The 22441-nt window shown below is 37.2% G+C and overlaps 1 protein-coding gene across 1 annotated transcript in view; it reads left to right on the top strand.

The window, feature by feature from the left end:
- The window catches only part of KCNIP4 (potassium voltage-gated channel interacting protein 4), a 1220174-nt gene that overhangs the window by 443833 nt on the left and 753900 nt on the right, over window positions 1–22441 (top strand). The window lies entirely within an intron of this gene.

Raw genomic sequence — 22441 nt, 5'->3', positions numbered from 1 at the left:
TGGTGAGAAGGAAAGTGAGGGTTAGGGAGCAGAAGCGAGAAAATGTCCATGTTAGGAATAAATTTAGCTATAAGTAACATAGCGCTCAACTAACAGCAGCATAAAATAGTGAGTTAATGTGTTTTTATATAGCAAGTTTGAAAGAAGGTGGTATCCTAGAGTTGATCAGCTCACAGCAATGCATTAGAGGCCCAGATCTCTCTCCTTTGCTGTTCATAGTTTTCATCCCCTTGCTAATTGACTCAAGGCAGCAGACAACTGCATTATCTCCATTGTGTGTGCTCAAGGCAGGAAGAAGTAGAGAATAATGGTTCCAGACCTATCTGTTCCTTGCAAAGAAAGCAAATGCTTCCCCCAGTATTTCTTCGCAAATTATTATATCTTAAGAAGCGGAGTATGTCTGACTTACTCCTAGCTTCAACCAACAGTGGGAAGATGTATATTTAATTAAATATTTAGCTAATCTGAGCAAAATCTGAGTTATATTTACAAGAAACATGGGAAGAATGATTGGGTAAGTAGCTAGCAGTACCTGCCACTGTGCAATTCTTATACTTGGTGGAAGAAGGGACATTTCTGATTAAAGGTGCAGAAGCTTTGTAACATAATAAGCATAATGACATTTCTAGTAAGCTTGGAACCCAGAGTTGTTTGTGTATGTGTTTTCAGACTGAGAAACAAAGAACATAGTAAAGTAACTGAAGATAGAGACAATTTTGAATTGGTTAAAGGAATGGAGTTAGAAATTAGTTTTAAATAATGATTCCCTTGAAAACTATTTCTGTTATAATTGATGAGAAAATAATACATGTACCTTTGAGGGTTGCATCATTAAGTGAAAATATCATATTGTTCCTAGTTAGTTTTTGCAAGCAAAATAAATGTCACCTATTGAAATTTCAAAAGCAGATGCTGTGGTGTTTGGATGCTGTGTGAAGTATTGTTCAAGAATGTAACTGGTAAAGAAATTTGGCAAAATAAACTATATAGTTCTAAACAAGTGATTTAAGCACCCTAAGCCTTCTGGGGATAAAAAGAGATTCCATCAGATGCAACTTATATGGTAAAATTAAACACTTTACAGGAATTACAGAAATTATAAAACTTCTTGAAATTTTAAAACTTCATGGTCTTGCACATAAATTGGGCCCAGCAAACTTCAGAATAGCTGTTAGAGGAGAATTAGGATGTGTTTGCTTTTTAATGTTGCTTGTTTCTTATTATAAGATGACAATATTATCCTGTTAGTTCATCATAACTGTCTTTGTAGAATTTGTAATTAGCATAACCAAAGGCACACTTCACAGTAAGATTTGACTGCATCATTTTTTTTAAAATTTTATTTTATTTTTATTATTATTATACTTTAAGTTCTAGGGTACATGTGCATAACGTGCAGGTTTGTTACATATGTATACTTGTGCCATGTTGCTGTGCTGCACCCATCAACTCGTCAGCACCCATCAACTCGTCATTTACATCAGGTATAACTCCCAATGCAATCCCTCTCCCCTCCCCCCTCCCCATGATAGGCCCAGGTGTGTGATATTCCCCTTCCGTTTGCTCTAGTCAGGAGCAGTACTGTATTTGTCTCCAGCACCACCTAGTGACAAATTTAAAAAGCTGCATCTTATTGAGTTGAAATGTTATCTTTGACTTAAAAAGCCATTGCCGGGCCTGGCGCGGTGTCTCATGCCTGTAATCCTTGCACTTTGGGAGATCTAGGCGGGCAGATTGTCTGAGCTCAGGAGTTTGAGACCAGTCTGGGCAACACGGTCAAACCCTGTCTCTACTAAAATACAAAAAATTAGCTGGGCGTGGCGACATGCCCCTCTAGTCCCAGCTACTTGGGAGGTGGAGGCAGGAGAATTGCTTGAACCCGGGAGGCGGAGGTTGCGGTGAGCTGAGATTGCACCAGTGCACTCCATCCTGGGAAACAGAATGAGACTCTGTCACAAAAAAAAAAAAAAAAAAAAAAAGCCATTTCCAGTGCCCAGACCACTGGCCATGTGCAGCCAGTGAGTGCCTGAAATGTGGCTAGTACAATGGATCTCAATAGTTTTTATATTGATTGAACATTTAAAATATATTTAATAACATTAAAAGTAAAATAATATTAAAAGCTCTTTAAAGAAAAGATATTATTGCTGGAAGTGGTGGCTCACACCTGTAATGATAGCACTTTGGGAGGCCGAGACAGGAGGATCACTTGAGGCTGGGAATTTGACAGCAACCTAGGCAACATAGTGAGACTCTATCTAAAAAAAAAAAAAAAAAAAAAGGATGGGTGTGGTAGTCCACACCTGTAGTCCCATCTACTCGGGAGGCTGAGGCCGAAGGATTGCTTTATAGCCCAGGAGTTCGAGGTTGCAGTGAACTGCGATCATGCCACTGCACTCCAGCCTGGGCTACAGAGAGAGACCCTGTCTCAAAAAAAAAAAAAAAAAAAGGCAATATTAAAATTTATTTCACCTGTAAGTTTATATTATTCTTAACGTGACTATTAGAACATTTACGATTATATATGCAGTTTGCATTATATTTAATGAACAATGATAACTTAGATACTTAATTACATAGTTTTACCCATGTAGCTCATTTAGTAAAAGTATGGGGTAAAGAAGTGGATGAAAACCATCTGAATTTATTCAAAATAACATGTTGGAACATGAATGGATGTATCAGGAATAAATGTATATTAGGTTGTCTTGTATGTATACTTTTGATCATAGGTAATTAACAATTTTAGTAGATTTACTAACTATTCAAGTGCCAGTATTGAGAATCCACTAGGTGCCAGGTATTGTTTTAAGAACTCTGCATGCATTTACTCACGTAATCCCCACAAAAATCCAGTGAGACAAGTACTGTTATTCTAGTCATTTCACACAAAATAGAGTGAGGCTCAGATAACTGAACGCCTTCTCCAATGTCAGGTGGCTATGAAGAGGAAGAGTCAGGCTTTGCTCACAGCCTGGCTTCACCATCTACATTCTGAACTGCTGTGATATCCTCCTACTGAAAAGCAAATGTAAATGAAAAATTAAAAAAAAATCAACTGGCTGCAAGATAACTGCTTTAAGCACATGTCCACACAATAGTCATAAATTATTGCTATTAAGTTATTGTATTCTTATTTTTAAGATGGAGTCTTGCTCTTTCACCAGGCTGGAGTGCAGTGGTGTGATCTCAGCTCACTGCAACCTCCGCCTCCCGGGTTCAATCAATTCTCCTGCCTCAGCCTCCCAAGTAGCTGGGATTACAGGCGCCTGCCACCACGCCCCGCGATTTTTTGTATTTTTGGTAGAGATGGGGTTTATCCATGTTGGCCAGGCTGGCCTTGAACTCTTGAGCTCAGGTGATCCACCTGCCTCAGTCTCCCGAAGTGCTGGGATTACAGGTGTGAGCCACCACGCCTGGCCTAGTTATTGTATTCTTACTAATGTGATTCAAATGGATTTAGTGAGAAAAGTAGTCATTTTTTAATATTGTGTTTCAGATTGGTCATTGATTTTTTAGCCTCTATCACATTTAGGAGACACCATGAAGATAGTAAGAGAATAAGATGCATGATTTGCCTTTTGAGTGCTTAAAGTCAGGGGAAGTTGTGTTCATAAACAAATAATACAGATGGAGGACAGAGAAGAAAGTTTCCATGAAGATTTGTTTAAACAGTTTTAGAGGAAAAATAGGATTTGTCCAGGCAGAAAAGAGAGGAAAGCCAGAGGTCCCAGGCAGAGGGGACAGTTGGACAAAGTCATTTAATTATGAAACAGCATGGCACCTGCAGAAAACTAGAAATAGTGCAATATTGCTTGAGTTTGAAGTTGTTGGGATACATAAGGGTGTTGTCTAATGGGACTGTCACAAAGTTCTTTCATAGAAATTTGCCAGCCTCGCAACCTCTCGGTGTAGGAGAAAATGATGATGTATGTGAGCTGATAAGATCTGAGTTTGGCTTGATCTTTTTTTTTTTTTTTTTCTGTAGTACTGCTATTTTATGTGATAAGAAAAATCCTATGTGGGAAAAAAGTCTATGAAACTACAGTTCACAGAACCAGTTCAAGAACATGTCTCCAAATTTTAAGATGCTCTGTGGACCTTGTAAAGATCAAATGAATTCATATATATGACACTGCTTTGAAAGCAGCCCAATGCTCATTAGATGGAGGGTTTATGATACCGTCATCACTCTGGAGATAAATCAATCAGGTTATTTAAATGTCTAGAGCACAATTACTTTTAAAGTAAAAATTTTAGATGCCTTTTTATTACTTGTTACTATAGTGAATATTAAGAAACTTTCATTGGCTACCTTACTACAAGGATGACAGACTTTCTGTAAGGATCGTTGAATTCACAACAAACTGGTCTATTGATTGTAAGTAAAATGGACAGCAAATTTGGTAACATGGTCAAAATGCATATATTTGTAGACTGACTGAAGCTAATTAAAACGTAATACCAGTTTTGTCTTGTGCATGACTTTTCAAAAGGACCTCAATTTGTATCTAAAATATCATCTGATAGTATCCCATGTGAAACCCCCAAATCATTGTATTCTGACTTGAGGAACTAGAAAGATGCAGCCTAGATATTTCCTCAAACTGGATAATGGGTGAATTAGCCTCCCTAAAGAAAGGCCCCTAACTTAGATCAGCCACACAGAGATAGTCTTCATTTGTTTTGTTTGTTTGTTTGTTTGTTTGTTTTTTGTTTTTTCAGTTGGAGCCTCATTCTGTTGCCCAGGCTGGAGTGCAGTGGCATGATCTCCGCTGACTGCAACCTCTGCCTCCCAGGTTCAACTGATCCTCCTCCCTCAGCCCCCTAGTATTTGGGATTAAGGCACATGCCACCATGTCCAGCTAATTAGGAGAGATGAAGTTTCACCATGTTGGCCAGGCTGGTCTTGAACTCCTGACCTCAGGTGATCCACCCACCTTGGTCTCCAAAAGTGCTGGGACTACAGGCATGAGGCACTGTGCCTGGCCTATTTCTACTGCTCTATCATTACAACATTGTTTACCAGGCTGGGTACAGATATGTGCAATATATGATGGTGAGTGGATTAAATTACTTAGGGAATGTTTAAAATATAGATCTTTGAGCCTTGTAGAACCAGTAAATGAGAGTGCATGGGATTGGAGCATGGGAATTAACATTTTTAACCGACATCCTAGAAGATTTGAATACACACTAAAGTTTGAGAAGCTCAGGACCAGTTTGTGGTTTAGACATGGTCTATGTAATTAAATGTCAGTCACTCTTCTATGTGGATATTCACTACTTTTTCAGAAACCAAGAACTGAAAGCTGTTTGATATAGCTCCTCTGTTAGCAAACACCAACACTAAGACCCTACTCTCATGAAATATGAAACATAGCTTGACCAACACTGTTCACTCCATTTGATTTCATCTGGCCTCAGCATTCTGGGAAATGAATGCTAAACTATGTCCCTGCTCACATGCTCTATGACCATTCTGGTAAATCCTTCTATCAGTCACTTTTCTGCTATAAAAGATTTAAAAAGTAGCAGGGTGGGTTTTCTGTTCTTCCATAGAAACGTTTCAGCCACTGGCTACCTTTGCTGTAAAGAAAAATATAGTTTCCAAAACATGCTTTGAAATGAACAGTCCATCTAAGCATCCAGTTTAACAAATAAGTAGATGCCTTCTTCATACTTGATATTTTCAGTGCAAAATATAACTGATTATGTTACTTATTACAGGAGAAATTGCTATGATATGATTCATGACTTATTAGGATGATTGAGGTCTATGATTAGTTTTGTTTGCATATTTACCTTAAGGACCTACAGGTTATGTAAGGCATTTGCTTGCTTTGGATACCTCTTTCCACCTTTACCTCACTCCCCAATAATTAATTGGTATGACTACTTTATATAATGAGAAAGGTGTATTTAGGAGAATTTGGCAAAAGAGAGTGACTAAGGCAAGAAAATACATGACAAGACTAGTTTTTAGCAAGATGACAGGTGTAAAATTACAGCTCAGTTTTCATTTTGCCTTAATTATTCCCCATCAAGTGTAATATTCTTTATAAAAATGAAGTATAGAAGCAGCACACATTTTTAAAATGTCAAATTAATCCCAGATGAAGAAAGTGGACTGGAATTTTGTCGCAATAAATAAATCTCAGTTCATCAGACCATACTAATTTCATGCCTGCCTATTGAGACCACTGTTAGATGTAAAGGTAAAATCACCTTTAATAGAAAAGAGAAGGTGTTTATCCAGAAGAACTGGTAAATATGGATTCAACAAACTATGGGTATAAATGTATTCCAAAAATTACAATGCATTAGCAATTATGCAATCCTACATGGAGACCCCAAGAACTTCTTAGAGCATGGTAAGGGTTATAGTGAGCCCACACTGTGTGGCAAAATTGAATAGGACCTGTAACTTTTGGTCTAAATTATTCCAGCTCTCAAGTCTTTTTAATAAGGTTCCCTTATTAAGGGAAAATTAACATTTCTGATTTCATAATTTATTCCTGAAATGGAGGAGCCTGGAGAAAAGAAGTGACAACATTTCGGATAAAGAGAACTTAGGCAAAATTTCACAGAAGGAAGGAGTGTCGTGGATTCAGGGAACATTTAAGAGGCAAGCGTGGCTAAATCAAACGATCTGAGAAAAAAATATATAAATTTTGAAAATATAATCTCTGTCCACTAAATACCTGATATCTGGGGATTTGTATATTCTTAGGGCAAAATGGTTGGCAATGGCAAAGATTGTTTGACATCTCTCTTTTATGTTAACTGTGCAGTTTCAATTCATTTAGGAAAGATCTAAACTAGCTTGTGCCTGGTTACTACTTCTTTCATAAAAAGAAGACTCTTTCTGCCTCAATTTTCTCATTCTGAACTAAGCCATTAGTTAGAAGAAACTAACTCATTTCCTTTTCCTTATTCCCATTTTGAGCATGTATCAGACCTTGACATAGGGATGAATGTGCTGTTTTCAGCTTCATTTTGATAGTAAAGGGATTTGGGCTACTAAGATATTACAATTTTCATAAAGCAAATTTCTCCTTTATGCTGCTCTCATAATTTTGAACCTAATTTGGGGACTCCAGGGGGAACTTGGTAGAAACCATAATTAGAGTTATATCCTTTTGCAAGCTACCTACATTGGGCGATTGTGTGTGTGTGCTTGTGTGTGTGCATATGTGTGTGTGTGTGTGTGTGTGCATGAGAGACAGACAATTCACTCTCATTTGTCTATGTATCTATTCATCCAGAAAGACAGAGTGACAGAGAGCTATGGAGAGATAGAGAGAGAGAGAATTATTTTTAAATTTTCAGCAAGGGGAAATTTGAAGCAAATATATAAAAAAGGAGGTTGCTGCAGATTCTGGCAAGGGGCTGATAGTTGAATTTAAGTTTGGTTAATCTTGGTAATGTTCATAGACTATGGATCTGCATGGTATTACATGTAAACTGCCCCTCCCAATACACACACACACACACATACACACACACACACACACACACACACACACACACACACACACACACACACTCTTCTGCATTCCCAAAATGTGAATTGGAGGAGTACAGCCCATAATTGCTGCAGAGTTGAGGACCATTGCCATTCAGAACTGGGAGGGCTGCAGAAGACCTTTGGAGAAACAAAACCTTTTTTTCATCTCGCCAGTTTTTAAAATTCTTTTCTAAATGTGAAATTTGGGAAAATGTAACATATCAGCTTGATAAGAAATTTTGCGACATCTTAAACATGAATGAGAAGATGGTGCAGATGATGGTGACTGTTTTCATTCAAATAAAGCCAAGGAGACAGATGAAAGGTAAGAGGATTGTAAGTACTGTGTCCCGTTAACAACTGTGATTTCTGTCACTTCTTTCCTACATGTGCAAAGTGATGACAAGTTATTTGCAGATTCCTTGAACTGTGATTTGCTCAAGTTAGGACATGGGGTGTGTGTGTGTATGTGTGTGTGTATGTGTGTGTGTGTATGAAAGAGAGAGAGAAAGGCAGTTGATAAACTAAATTTTTGGGGGACTTAAATATTGTCACTGACTCAGGCAACAATTTCATGATTAGCCATAGAACTCTAACGTCTTGGGGAGGCAAGAGAACACCAGGAGGTGCCTCATGAATGTAAATAATGCAAAAATACATTGGTTTATAAGAAATTCAGAAGTTAGAAATTAGAGGTCGTGCCTAAATTTATGCTATTGTTCCCAAAAAAGTGTCTTACCTCTGATCTGTATTGACAATGCTGTGAACACTGGAGTTAAGAAGATGAAGCTGTGCTGTACATCATTGTGCATGTTAAGAATGGGTTAAAAGAAGATGTGATTAAGGTCATCCTCCTGTTCAAATCACAGTATAATTTTCAACTTCTTATGATCAAAACTTTTAATCTGGCTTCCCTAAATTCAATAGGTTTTACTTTGACAAGCTCCCGACAAACATTTTAAGCCGAAATAATCAGCTCACATGAAGAGTTACATGTGTTTTACATAGGATTGGTGATAGTACTTTTACTGTTGAGTTTGAAATTAAAACAAACAAACAAACCCAGAAAACACTACTATACCCTTCATTTCCTAGATTTATTTTCCATACATTTAAACAGGTTTTCTACTGTAATGAACTTATGAATCTCTAATAACACAATAACTTTTTACTTTTATGTACATTTTCATAACTAAAAAGTCATGATTGAATTCCATATCTGCTTCATATACTTGTCTAATTTAATCCTTCTGATGGCAAAGATACCTGTTAATGTTTTGTAGAAAAAGCAATGAAGACTCAGAGAAGTTTTTTATGATGAAGTTGCTAAAGGTCAAATAAGCTAATGAGCAGTAGATTTCAGAAACTAAAACCCAGGCCATTTGACTCCCAAATCAGGTCTCTCACCTATAAAAACCCAGTTTTAAGGTGATAAAAGTTAAAAGTTAAGTGAAGTTGTCTCTTAGTTTCCATGATGGCTTCAAAAAAACATGCATTTTCGAGATGAATAAAAAGACAACGCTTTTTTGAAATCCTAGTATTGTAGGAATTAAATACTTAAATAACTTTAGTTGATTTTATTTGCTATTGTAGTTGTGTAGCCTTTTTGCTTGCTTCTTATATGTTGGGCTTCATAAAAGGATTTCAATAATATTGACTTTGTATGTGAACTTGAATTTTTGATTATCTCAAATTAATTTTAGGAAGTTGTAAATTGTACTTGCAGATTTTTAGTCTGTGTTCCTGGATGCTTCATTTTCTAATTTTTTTAGGATAAAATCTGATTTGTGAATATTCATTCTCTTTTATATGTAAGTGTGTGAGAGAAAGATGGTAATAAAGTGTGCAGAAGCAATCGGATATATTACTTGGAAAATAAGTCAGCTTTTTGGAGTATTGGTTACATTTATTAATTCTGAAATCAAAGTGTCTATGCAAAATTATAATATTCTGTTTCAAAGTGACTGTGTAATTGTTGATTTTAAATAAGCTTTCTGAAAAAGAAATTTTTTCATCATAATGTTCATATGCTTATAGAATCCTTCAATATACTAAAATATATGACTTCTTACATGACATCCAAATTATTTTCCACTTCACGTAAATTTATGTTTCATGTATTTTCCAAATAGATACAATTATGAGATTTCTGTTGGGGAAGAAGAAAGTATTTTACTCCAGTTTTTTTCTGAATGATTTGTTTTATATTGAAAACAAATCAGCATTTATGCTACCACAGAATTCCATTAAGTTTGAATTGTAATCAGTGCATATGTAGTATTGTTCAAGCTTTGAAATAAAAAACGTGGAAGAGATTTTAATAAATAAAATTATAATATTATGTAGCTTTTTTTTTTTTTTTTTTGAGATGGAGTCTTACTCTGTCACCCAGGCTGGAGTTCAGTGGCATAATGTTGGCTCACTGCAACCTCCGCCTCCCGAGTTCAAATGATTCTTCTACCTCAGCTTCCTGAGTAGCTGGGATTACAGGTGCATGCCACCACACCCGACTAATTTCTGTATTTTTAGTAGACAAGGGGTTTCATCATGTGGGTCAGGCTGGTCTCGAACTCCTGACCTCGTGATCTGCCCACCTCAGCCTCCCAAAGTGTTGGAATTAAATGCGTGAGCCACCGTGCCCAGCCTATGTAGCCTTTTAAGTAAGCTACTTCCCAATGGGACCAATGACTTTAATACATAAATAGCAAAGAAAATCAGTTGTCCCTTTCCTGGCTGTGAGTTTGCCATTTGCCAGCACAATTCTAGTGCCTGTTTGCTTCTGCATCAGAGTTAGTGGGGTTTTTTGTTTGTTTGTTTTTTCATTTCATATGTCTTGTGCTTCATGGAGAGAAAGATGTGTGATTCACTTTCTTAGCAGACCCAGCACCCACCTCTGTTGTTTCTCATCTGCACAGTTGTTATTTCTTACACTCTATGTCTCAAGTTGCTAAACTGAACTGGTTTTGGTGTCAACAGGCCGTGCCTTCAAGTTGTTGTAACAAGAGACTAAGAAGTGGAAAAAAAAAAAAAAAAGTCCATCAAGGTGCTTTTAATTTACATGTCACAAAACTGTTAGTCTGTTTACTCATTTTCCCCTAGCTGAGCTGGTCAATTGCATTAGCATATCTAAGGACTGCTCATGACCTTGTGTATTTATCCATCAATCTATTCACCCATTGATTTATTGGGTTGCTTATTTAATTAATTTAATTAGATATTTATCTGGCTCAATAAAAATATTAGATAAATGACTTTTTAAAAGTTTTAATAATAAAACGTAACCCCCAAAAGGGACAAGAGAAAACTCAAAAGCGAAGCCAACACTAGCAGAAAGACTGTACAAACACCGCAGGGTAAGGCTTTCGGCTGTTGTGAGGCACATATTTGACTCTGATGTAACTAATGGCCAAAGAGAATGTCATAGTTCTAAATAACCAAAAGAAAAAAGTTTCTTGTAGGCTAACCAAAGTTTGTTCTCAGTTAATTTAGGATATTCTTTCATATTACTTTTCTGTATGCTCAGTTGCAGATTTGAAAATCTTGTTTCTATAGATAAACAATATTTGGATGAATTTTATTTTCTGCAAAATCTCACTCTAACAGTAAATTTTAAATTTATAAATATCTTTAAACTCCTTCCTCCTTGTGTTAAAGTCAAGATTTGGAGCCAGGGCTTTCTGAAAGAGTATGGCAATTAAAATTGTCAAGATGTTGCTCTGTACTAGGTACTAGGGATATAAAGATAGATATCTTTGCACTGAAAGAGCTTTTATATATCAGTACAGATTTTCCCATAAGAGTGCTGCTAATGGATGAGTTAGTAGATGGACATGATGTTTTTGTTGTATTGTAATTGTTATTTACTTTTAGAATAACTATGCATTAATTTTTTATTATATAAAGTTTCATTTGAAATCAATTTATGTAAGTAGAATTATGAATTGATTTACAGAAAAAAATTAAGCAAATTACTGTAAAATTTTAGAAGGATATGGCATACGTTTTGAAGGTGGTATAACTAATAGCACAGTTTGAAACATACTCTTCCGGTGGAAGACTGTCAACATGAAAGGCTTATGACTGTGGAGAGGATTTATTGTAATAATGGAGGTGTGGTCTTGATATAACTTTAATGAAAATGCAGGTTTAAAAACTAGTTGTGGTGGAATCAGGGAGGGCCACAGAGAGGAGATATCTGAGCTAGGACTTAAGGGATGAGTAGGAGTTCATCATGTGAAGAGGGGATGGCATTTGCACTGAAAAAAACCGTGATGCTAAAGTGTGAGATATCAAACAGCATCATTTGAAAAACTATGAGTTACTTGGTAAGAATAGAAAGCAAGAGTATGTAGAGAAATAACAGAGGGGCAATAATAATCCAAGTCAACTCTTACTGAAGACTGACTGTGTGCCAGGCACTGTCATATAGACTTCGTGTGTACTACATCCATCTTCCTGGCAGTCGTGTGAAGTTTGTATTTTCAGGCTGCTTCCTTGCCCTCCTCCATGGGATGCTCTTTATATCATAGTTCATGTGAATAGTGTCCCATTGAGTCTCGTGTCTGTGTTTTACAGATGAGAAAACTTCAACCAGGGAAGTTAGATCATTTGCCTAACATCACACAGTTGTCAGTATAAAAGATGGATTGAAATCCAACTCATCTACTTTAGATAGAGGAGAGGTCACCCCCTCCACATGCCCCTCAGAGAGAAACTGGACTTTATCCTGTAGGCCAGTAGTCTCCAACCTTTTTGGCACTAGGGACCAGTTTCATGAAGGACAATTTTTCCACAGAGCAGGATGGGGATGGTTTTGGGATGAAACTGTTCCATCTCAGATCATCAGGCATTAGATTCTCATAAGGAGAATGCAGCCTTGATCCTTCGCATGTGCAGTTCACAACAGGGATCACACTCCTGTGAGAATCTAATGCTGCCCACATCTCACAGGAGGTGGAGCTTAGGCAGTAATGCCTGCTTACCCATCACTCACCTCCTGCTGTGCAGCCAGTTCCCAATAGGCCATGGACTGGTACCAGTCCACAGGCCCAAGGTTGGAGACTGCTGCTGTAGGCAATGGGAGGCTACTGAAATATTATGGGAGAGAAACGATAACAATCAGACTAGTACTTAGAAAACCGCTGTGGCTACAGTGTGTTGGAAAGATCGAAGTGGATTAAGCTTGGAGGCAGGGAGACTAGTCACGTTGGATCAGCCAAGAGCTGATGAAAGGCAAACCAAGATCAACATGACAGCACCGATGTGGAGATTACCGGAATCTACCCTGTCATTAGAATTGGGCTAAACTCTTTATTGCTCTCAGGACTTGAGAGGCCTGACTTTCTGATTCTGTGTCCCCAAGCTGAGCTGTCCCACTAGATCCTGCAATAAGGACAGGAAGCTGTTGATTCAGTCTTATTACAAGCCACTGACTTGTTCTGTTTTTTCTTGGTTGACTCTCAGTAACACACATCGGCCCTTCTCTAGCACCAGGTTTTTTCTTCTTTCTTTCTCTAATTACCTGTAGTCTTACTCCCAATCATCTTAGCTCCTGATACAGGCATAAACTGCCATTTGGAATGGAATCCAAAGCTTTTGGATGGTGTGTTGATATAAAAGACATCTTTTCTTGCTTGTTCATTTTAGTGATGTCTTGAAATCTGTTTTAATATTTCTAAAACATTCATTAATCTCAGAATTGGTTCTCAAAGAGTAGCTCATGGACCATCTGCATGAAAATCAGCTGAAGGCTCAAACTGTGCAGATTGCAGGGCCCCACCCACAAACTTCTGGAATGAGAGTCCTAGGAGGTGAGCTAGAGCTATTTACCTGGTACTTCCAGTTACTTCTGATGCTGACAATCAACAGACCCCACTTTGAGAAATTCTAATCAAGGAATTAGCAATACGGAAATTATATTTTGATTGAATAATTCATTCTCTTTTCTCTAACTCTGTCTTACTCTGTGTAGCTCACATTTTCTCTTGAGGAAGAAATAGAGAATGCATTAGGTCTACTTGTTTAAGCAGCCTCCAGGAGTAATCAGACTAGAACTCATGGATAATAACATGTCTGTACAGGAAGAAAGTGCAAAGGGTGTGTTGAGTTCTGAATTGTGTATGAACCCAATCTGTAATAGAAAAAAAAAAAAGATTAGTGTTTAACAATCACTGTGGTCATCACACCACAAAATCCTAAACCTCTTTATCTTTTATCATCATCTGGTCATTGATGATAATAAGGTTGTTTCCATATTCTTGTTTGATCCAAACTCCTGCCCTCCTCCAATCTCACAAAGGGTGGAGAGGGCAGAGCAGTGATTTTAGGGAAAGTTGCTCATGTGAAGGTATCTCAGAGGCACTTGACTCAAAACTGTCAAAGTGGGGTGTTTCAGGAAGCTGCTAGCTGTTCTGCACTGTAGGAATAGTGCTAGAGAAATCATGTGCACTGTGGAATTTTGTCAAACAAGCAAGGACACCAGAACAGAGAAGGAAAACCCTCTCCTCCTGTAGTTCCTCTCTAGCACCCTTTACTGACCAAACCAACATCCTAACATCCAGCCAGCAAAGAACCAACAGTGAAAGGTACAAGCTCCATTTTCACAGAGCAGCAAAGAAGGATGAGATGGAGTTCAGAGTCAATAAACTGATGACCAGCAAACACATGATGCTTTTAAAAATATATAGGTTTAATATTTATAACTTGTTGCACTATCTTTTGTTAATGTATTTCTTTGGTTATCTTTTTTTCTCTCACCTGCTCACCTGGACTTCCAGAAAGTATATTATTATGTCAGATTCACAACTATAATCCACTGGGATATTTTAATTTTGAATTGTGATTAATTATGAATTAATTTTAGCAGATGTGATAATTTTGACATATTCAGATTTTTCAAACAAATCTGCAACATACCTCTTGAAGAATTATTGTATATTTTAATAAACTTTTAAAAGTTATTTGTTTATTTTGTTTTAGACAAAGTCTCACTCTGTTGCCCAAGCAGGAGTGTGTGTAGTGGCATGATCTCGGCTCACTGCAACCTCCACCTCCCAGGTTCAAGTGACTCTCCTGCCTCAGCCTCCTGAGTAGCTGGGACTACAGGCACGTGCCACCATGCCAGGCTAATTTTTGTATTTTTAGTAGAGACAGGGTTTCACTATGTTGGCCAGACTGGTCTCGAACTCCTGACCTTGTGATCCACCCACCTCAGCCTCCCAAAGTGCTAGGATTACAGGTGTGAGCCACCGTACACAGCACCTTAATAGGGATTTTTATATAAACTTTCAGATTTCTAGTTAAGGCTATTTCTAAATAAAGTAAACTTTGTTATTAATGTTATTGGTAGTGCAGTCTTACATTAGATCTTTTTTTCATTAGATTTTCCATTTGACTCTCATTGGTATTTAGAAAGTTATAATCAATCCTTATAACGTCTAATAAATTTTGAGTTAATTATCCTGGATTTATATAGCCAACACTAACACTCATGTTGATTAAATGTGATTTAATAATACTTGTCTTCTCATAAATCTTCTAACATTGAGACAGTTAAAAGAATGACATTACTCAGCTCTGGGTCAGATTCCTAGTGTGCTCACTGACAAGGTGTTTGATGACCTGGACCAATTTGCTGAGTTTCCATGTGATTAAATCTGAAACTGGGGACTCATCCTCTCTACCACATAAAATTGTTATGAGGATTAAAGGAGATAATGATTATAAAATTCTTCAAACAGAGCTCATAATAAATATTTGCTTTAAAACTGTAATATGATGGAAAGTGAAAACCTTTTCTGTTATCTTTATATTTGGTCTCTAGCCCCAGATAATGGTGCTTGAGCCACCAGACAATCCCCCTAGAGCTTGAGGTTGCCTAAGTGATATTTGAACTCTCATTCACCCTATTAAAGAGAAGCCAAATGTCTTTGTGGAATGGAATTTCTTATTATGGTAGGGAGTCTTAGATCTACTGAGGCAGACCCTTGGCCTTTCTCCTGCCCTCTGTAGATTGGAAAGATGTGCTCTGTTCATGTGAAAGAAACACTTTTCAAGAGGTCTTCTCAAACATACCAAGTTGTCTGCTAGATGGACAGACAGGACTCTTGTTGCTTTTCCAGAAACTTTGCAAGTAGCAGAAACTCAAAGGCTAATCCAGTGTATTAGAATGGAATGTAAAGACACAATTTTAGGAGAGCCTTAAAAATGTTTGTAGGAGTTTATGTGGTACAAATGCATGTAACCATAGACTGGTCATGCTTTTATTCTAGAGAATTGTGAAGATGGATGTCTGTCTAGAGCTTCTTGTGATGGGGAGCAGGATAGAGAGGGAATGCAGTAGCTGAAGTTCCTTGCATTTGATGCAGCTTGGATGTATGTATTTCCTGTTGGTCTAGTGGATGTCTTAGAAGACAGTCACAACAAACCTAATGATACTTCAACTAAGAGGGCTGTCTACCAGGCAAAGAAGCCCCAGTGTTTAGAGGCTGTAGGGTAAATTGAATTCACAAGTGGTGCACTAGCTGTGACTAGAGGTCAGCCCAGAAGTGTACAACCTACGTCAGAGAAGAATGCACTACAGATGGTCCCGTGGGGACTCCATTTATGTCCCGAGAGAGCCAGCATTTGGATTCCTGACCTAAAGGGAAATCCAAAGACAAGAGAAAACTATAAGGCATGACACATAACAAAAACCCTGTTGCCTGCTTTTTCTCTTATAAACTCCTCTCCTGTCCAGATTTTGGAAGCAGCAGAGCAAGTGATAAGGAAACAAAATGAGAGAAGAGTAAAGAGTGGTTTTCTCTACTCCACCGTAGCTCTACAAGTCTAGAATAGGCCTGAATAGAAACTGCAGGGGAGACATTTGCATTAGAGAATGAAGTGTTTATTAGACTGTATTGCATGGCTTCATGCAATACAGGAAATGGTGACATAGATACTGAAATGAGACTCTTTCTTAAAACATAACTGGCTCTGTAGTTTGAGATTTGCACAAGAGATTATCCAGAGTTGGGGAAGAAATATTCTACAAAGCATTTTAAAGTTAGCAGTTAAGAAAATAAATATTTTCCTGTTATGCCTCAAGAAGTTAAGGCATTCAATCAACTAGTCATACGTATATTCACTCAACACTGTGAACTAACAAAACAAAATCATGGCAAAACAGCCAATAATGCATAACCAATAATGATATGTGGGCTGAATGCCATGGCTCATGCTTGTAATCCCAGCACTTTGAGATGCCAGGGCAGGAGGATCACTTGAGGCCAGGAGTTTGAGAGCATCTTGGGCAACATAGAGAGACCCTATCTCTACAAAAAATATAAATTAAATAAAAAATTAGACAGATATGGTGACACATGCCTGTACTTCTAGCTACTGGGGAGGCTGAGTTGAGAGGATCACTTGAGTCCAGGAGTTCAAGGCTGCAGTGAGCTATTATCATGCCACTGCACTCCAACCTGGGCAGCAGAGTGAGACTCTCTCTCTCTCTCTCTCTCTCTCTCTCTCAAAAAAAGTAGATGTATATCTACTCAAGGAAATCCTTAAGGAATGAGTTAGTAAAATGACTTGTATCAATGATATACTTTATTTACTGATATTTACAGTTCACTCCTTTTTGTTTCATATGACCATCTACATGGATTTCCACTGTAAAACAAACCTTTTCTCAGATACTCAGTTTAAAATCACAATTAGTTGGATACAGTAGATAATCTATCTTTGGAGGTAAAATGGCCACTTCTAAGATCCTGTGCCAGGGAATTGGAAAACATGAAATTTTATCCAGTGAGTCTGTGACTCTCCCAACATACATCAGCTTTATTCTTTTTGTTTAGTAAGTTATTGCTCTGCATCTAAGATATTCCCCTGAATTTTTCATTTTTAAGTTGCTGGCAGTTTAATTATGATTATTTTATTTAGACTAGCACCCAAACCTATGGAAAATGATTCTTATCACATTAGTTGAGGCCAACACTGATATAACAAACCTTAAAATGTAGATGTCTTGTCAGGACAAAAAGTGTTCTGGTAAGCATACAATTTTATTTCCAATGTCATTTCAGGCCAGATATGGTGGCTTACGCCTGTAATCCCAGCACTTTAGGAGGTCAAAGCAGGAGGATCACTTGAGCCCAGGAGTTCGAGACCAGCCTGGTCAACCTAGCCAGACCTTGTCTTTAATAAAAATAAAAAAATTAGCCCATCATGGTAGCACACACTTGTAGTTCCACCTACTTGAGAGGCTGAGGCAGAAGGATCACTTGAACCCAGAAGATCAAGGCTGCAGTGAACTATGATCATACCATTGAACTCCTGCCTGGGCAACAGAGAGATCTTGTCTCAAACAAACAAACAAACAAAAAGCAAGTGGCATTTCAGAGACCCAGTTCTAGGGATCTAGGGCTCTGCAGTCTTCCTCACACGCCTTTCAAAGTTGTTGGCAAAGGCAAAAAACTCATGAAGGATCATCCATGGAAGTTTTCATGGGCCAGAAACTTCCACCAGAGTCCATGGGTCATTTATTTATTCACAAGACCATACCTACTGCAAGGGTGCCTGTGATGTGTTGTCTTGACATGTTCTTAGGAGGGAGAACAGAGGAGATTGGTCACTAGTTGGCCAATCTCTGTCCCATCTGGCGTATTCTACCTGTATGCAAACTGTCGTTCCTATAATCATGCTTTAAAAAAAAAATTGTATAAGCCACATTTTACTTTAAAGTGGGGAGTGATGTGGAGATTTCCTGTTCCCTTTCCAGATCTTTGCACCTGCCGTTCTTTATGCTTTGAATAATCTTCCTATAGAACCTGAGGTCTCCACTTGTTACCTTCTCAAAGAGGACGTTTCTTAAATTCCAAGTTGAGCAACCTGGCCACCCACTCAGACACACACTAACATACTCTCTACTTTTCCTGCATCCTCTATGCATCTGTAAAGCGTCATGGGAAACTCATGATAAATGCCAGTTCCTTTCATTTGCATCAAGCTGTACTAAGCCTTAATTTCTGTCCAAGGCTAAAGAAATGTTTTGGGTTAAGTAAAAACCTTTTGTTACAAAGAGTTTTTTAGATATTAAATGAAAAGTGTGCACTTCTGGGCTTTTTGTGGTTTGACAGAATGACTTGTTAAATGGATTTGATTCAGTTGTTAGAAATTTTATTTCCTAAATGAGTTCGTATTTCTAATGATTCCTGAATTACATTTGTAGTGTGTTTTTTGTTGGTGGTTGTTTGTTGTAGTTTTTCCTTCAGTCTTACTACCTTGGAAGTATTTTTAGAAGTCTCTTGTTAAGAGAGAAAAACCTTAATGTATGGGTGTTTTGGGTTGAGAATGCAGTGGGGTTATGAGAAGGAAAGGAACAGAGATTTCTGTGCTCCCTGAAAGTAAGTAAATATGTTGCACTAGGTGATTTCTCCCTTATCAAATTCAAGTGCTTCTATTCAGATGTATCTTTCTTCAAATAAGAAAAGTAGTTGAATTAATGTTAGCCCATTTTTACAGATAAGTTGACAGAAGCCCAAGGAACTAAATGACTTTCCCAATGTTCTCAACCTGTAAGTTTATGAAAATGAATATACCTCAAACTTATCTGTTAAAATTATGCATGAAATGTATAACTTCAACGATTATCTGCATAATATTATGAGTATACTTCAAAGAAAAAACTAAAAAGAACGCTTTCCACATATCCTCTGTTCTCAAAATTCTTCTGTAGTATTATGCAAAAGGTAAATTAACTGTTCGGAAATAAATTGTAGTCAGCCAAGAAATTGAAACTCTCACCAAAGTTATCAAAGTTCACTTTTTCTTCAAATCAAGAACTTTGGGATATCATATCATACTTTTTCTTCAAATCAAGACTTCACTAAGTCTGGAAGGATGTGTCAAATCTGTGTTTATATCAGTTCATTCTATGAGCAGTTTGGGATTAAAGACTCCCAGTGATTAAAAAAAAAAAAAATTGTCCGTGTTCTGAGTCTAACTAATGGCATATTTTATTTAGAGGACAAACCCAGGATATCTACCCTCCAGTCCTTTGCATCACTAAAACAATTTCCAAAGATGGAACTGTCTGCAGAAAAGAGTAACACAATTAAATGTATTATTGATGCATCAGGCAGAAATTAGAACACAACTCAAATGCATAACGATATAATTTCTTAGCTGTACCACCCTGAAAAATAAAGGTATAAGATGCTAGTGAGCTATTTATGATGGGACTGCAGAATAATAAGATTAATGAAATGACCTCATGTAATTTATTTGCATCACAGGTTTTAGTCACTGAATACTTATGATTGCAGCAATAAAGGTTTTTTGAAAAGTCATTGGAAAACTCAGCATGGCAAGGGCCTACTTCCTAATCAATTGGAAGGGTATTGATTTAGTGCTGGAAGGATTTTTTTTTTTTAACTCTGTGTTCATAAACTGAGTGTTTATGTGGCTGGGATTCTCTCTTTTTCTTTCTTTATTTTACTCAATACAAAAGTACTGAGTTATCCCTCATTGCCAAGCACAGTGCTAGGTGCTGATGATCAAAAGAAACTAAGTTACAGTCCTTGATCCTCTAGACCTCACTCTAGCTCACAGACATATGCAAATGCTATTTAATGAAAACTATCATATGAACATTCTATTGTGCTGTGTCTAAAAGGCTATCTCAGAAGGCTTCTTGAGGGAGACAGCTTTGTGTTGGATCCTAAAAAACATTCAATGCTTAACTTTAGCTAAATCCTCTTAAATTATTTTCTTATAAACCTTAATTCATACATGCTTAGACATTTCCTCACAGGATCCTGTAAAATCCCTGAGGTGAAGTGCTGACAAGACCTTATGCCTGAATACCATCAAACTTTTCCTTGGCGTGGATATCTGGATATTGATATCTCAACCCTTCAACCCTTTTTTATTTTCAGTAGATCTCTTTGCCTCTGACAGTTTGATTAATCATTAGGAATTTTACTTTTCTCTGATTTCTGGAATCTGTGTCCCTGGTATGGATTCATTTACCCACTGCCAACACTGATGCTTTTTTGTCTTAATTCCTGCTTCCCATGTGATTGTGACATATTAGTTTTATTTTTCTATTATAGTTTACTTAATCTGAATATCCTAAATTTAAGTATCTTTTTCCATATTCTTTATCAGGCTTATTGAATTTATACCTGGCTTAAAATAGAGCTTTTTTAAAACCATATGCATATTCTTTAATTTTGTCACATTTCATTTGCCTTGGCATTATCTTTCCTCTTTTTCCTACAAAATTTCTCCCAGGCTTAAGAAAATTCAAAGTTAGAAATAAAAGTTTGGAAATAATTTAAAAATAGTAGTTTTAAAATCAATTGAGTTCTTATTCATGGGGACACAGTTAATGATTCTGTTGCTGCTATAGATGTATATTGGAATTGAACAATTAAATAAATAGATGATGAATATGGGAGCCACATTTATCACAGTTGGAGTGGGAGGTTATGGATAAGCAAAGGGATAAGGTTAGAATGATCTGTTTGGTAAAGTATTAGAGTCAGATAAATCAGTAAGAATTCATGCTTCGCTTAATATAGGTACAGATAGGTACATATAGAAATATCCACAGATATGGGTAAATGCATATACATGGGTTAGTATGCAGATGTATGTTCTCTTTCTGTGTCAATTGAGAAGGCCTAGAAGCAAGAATACTCCAGTAGCAATGAGAACACATCTAGTGCACAGATTTTGGTTTCTAATACCATTTTTCAATCAAAGGAACCAGGACTCCTTGGAGAAATGGTTGATTCTAGAACTAGGGAAGAACATAAGCAAGTTGAACATTAATCATTATATAGTACCAAAAAGTAAGGAAGTGTTAAATAAATAAATAAAAAGCTAAAAAGTCTACAATGATGCCAAAAGGACAGAAGAGCCAAGTGAATGAGCTCCTAATGACCAAAGGTGGGATAATTTGCACAATGAAATAAGCTATGTGGTATTATATTACAACCCAAAATATTAAAAATCTGAGTCTATACTGAAATAAATTATGGAATAAATAAATTGGCAAGAATTGGTAAGTCTCTATGCAGAAGAATTCCAAATAATTTCTGTAGGTATCTGATTTTGCAGACTTTCTGATAATGTGGATTTCCTAACTTCATAGAGATGGAACATTGCTCCCCATTCCTTAAATGTGTACTGCATATAGGGACTTCCTTCCAAAGGGTGCACTATGGAAAAGGGGGATACAAAAGAATGACTTTATAGTGGACAAACATGGCAAACACTACCCCAGACAGGAAATCCAGGTCAACATCAGCAGTGATGTCATGTTGATAAGATGTGTCCTTGACATCATGGGATGTAAATGGCACTTTTCTTCTGCATTCATCATCCCAAAAACATATGACCCTATTCTAATCATGAGAAAAATATATGACAAATGCTAATTAAAGGACATTGTACAAGATATCTGACCTGTACTCCTCAAAACGAATGAGGTATCAAAAAACAAAGGAAGTCTGAGAAAGCTAACAGCCAAGAAGAGCTTAAGGAGACATGACAACTAAATGCAATGTGGTATCTTAGATGGGATCCTGGAACAGAAAAGGGATTAAGAGAAAAAGTTACTAAATATAAACAAAACATGAGGCTGGACACAGAGGCTCACACTTATAATCCCAGCACTTTGGGAGGCCGATGTGGGTGGATCACTTGAGCTCAGGAGTTTGAGACCAGCTTGGGCAATATGGTGAAACCCCGTATCTACCAAAACTAAAAAAAATAAAATAAAAAAATTAGCCAGGTGTGATGGTGCACACCTGTAGTCCCAGCTACTCAGGAGGTTGAGGATCACTTGAGCCCAGGAGATGGAGGTTGCAGTGAGCCAAGATCATGCCACTGCACTCCAGCCTGGGCGACAGAGCAAAACCCCATCAAAAATAGGTAATA

This window comes from Macaca mulatta, chromosome 5 (genome assembly GCF_049350105.2).
Source record: "Macaca mulatta isolate MMU2019108-1 chromosome 5, T2T-MMU8v2.0, whole genome shotgun sequence".
NCBI classification, from domain to species: Eukaryota; Metazoa; Chordata; class Mammalia; order Primates; family Cercopithecidae; genus Macaca; species Macaca mulatta.
This window is presented reverse-complemented; position numbering and strand designations above follow the sequence as displayed.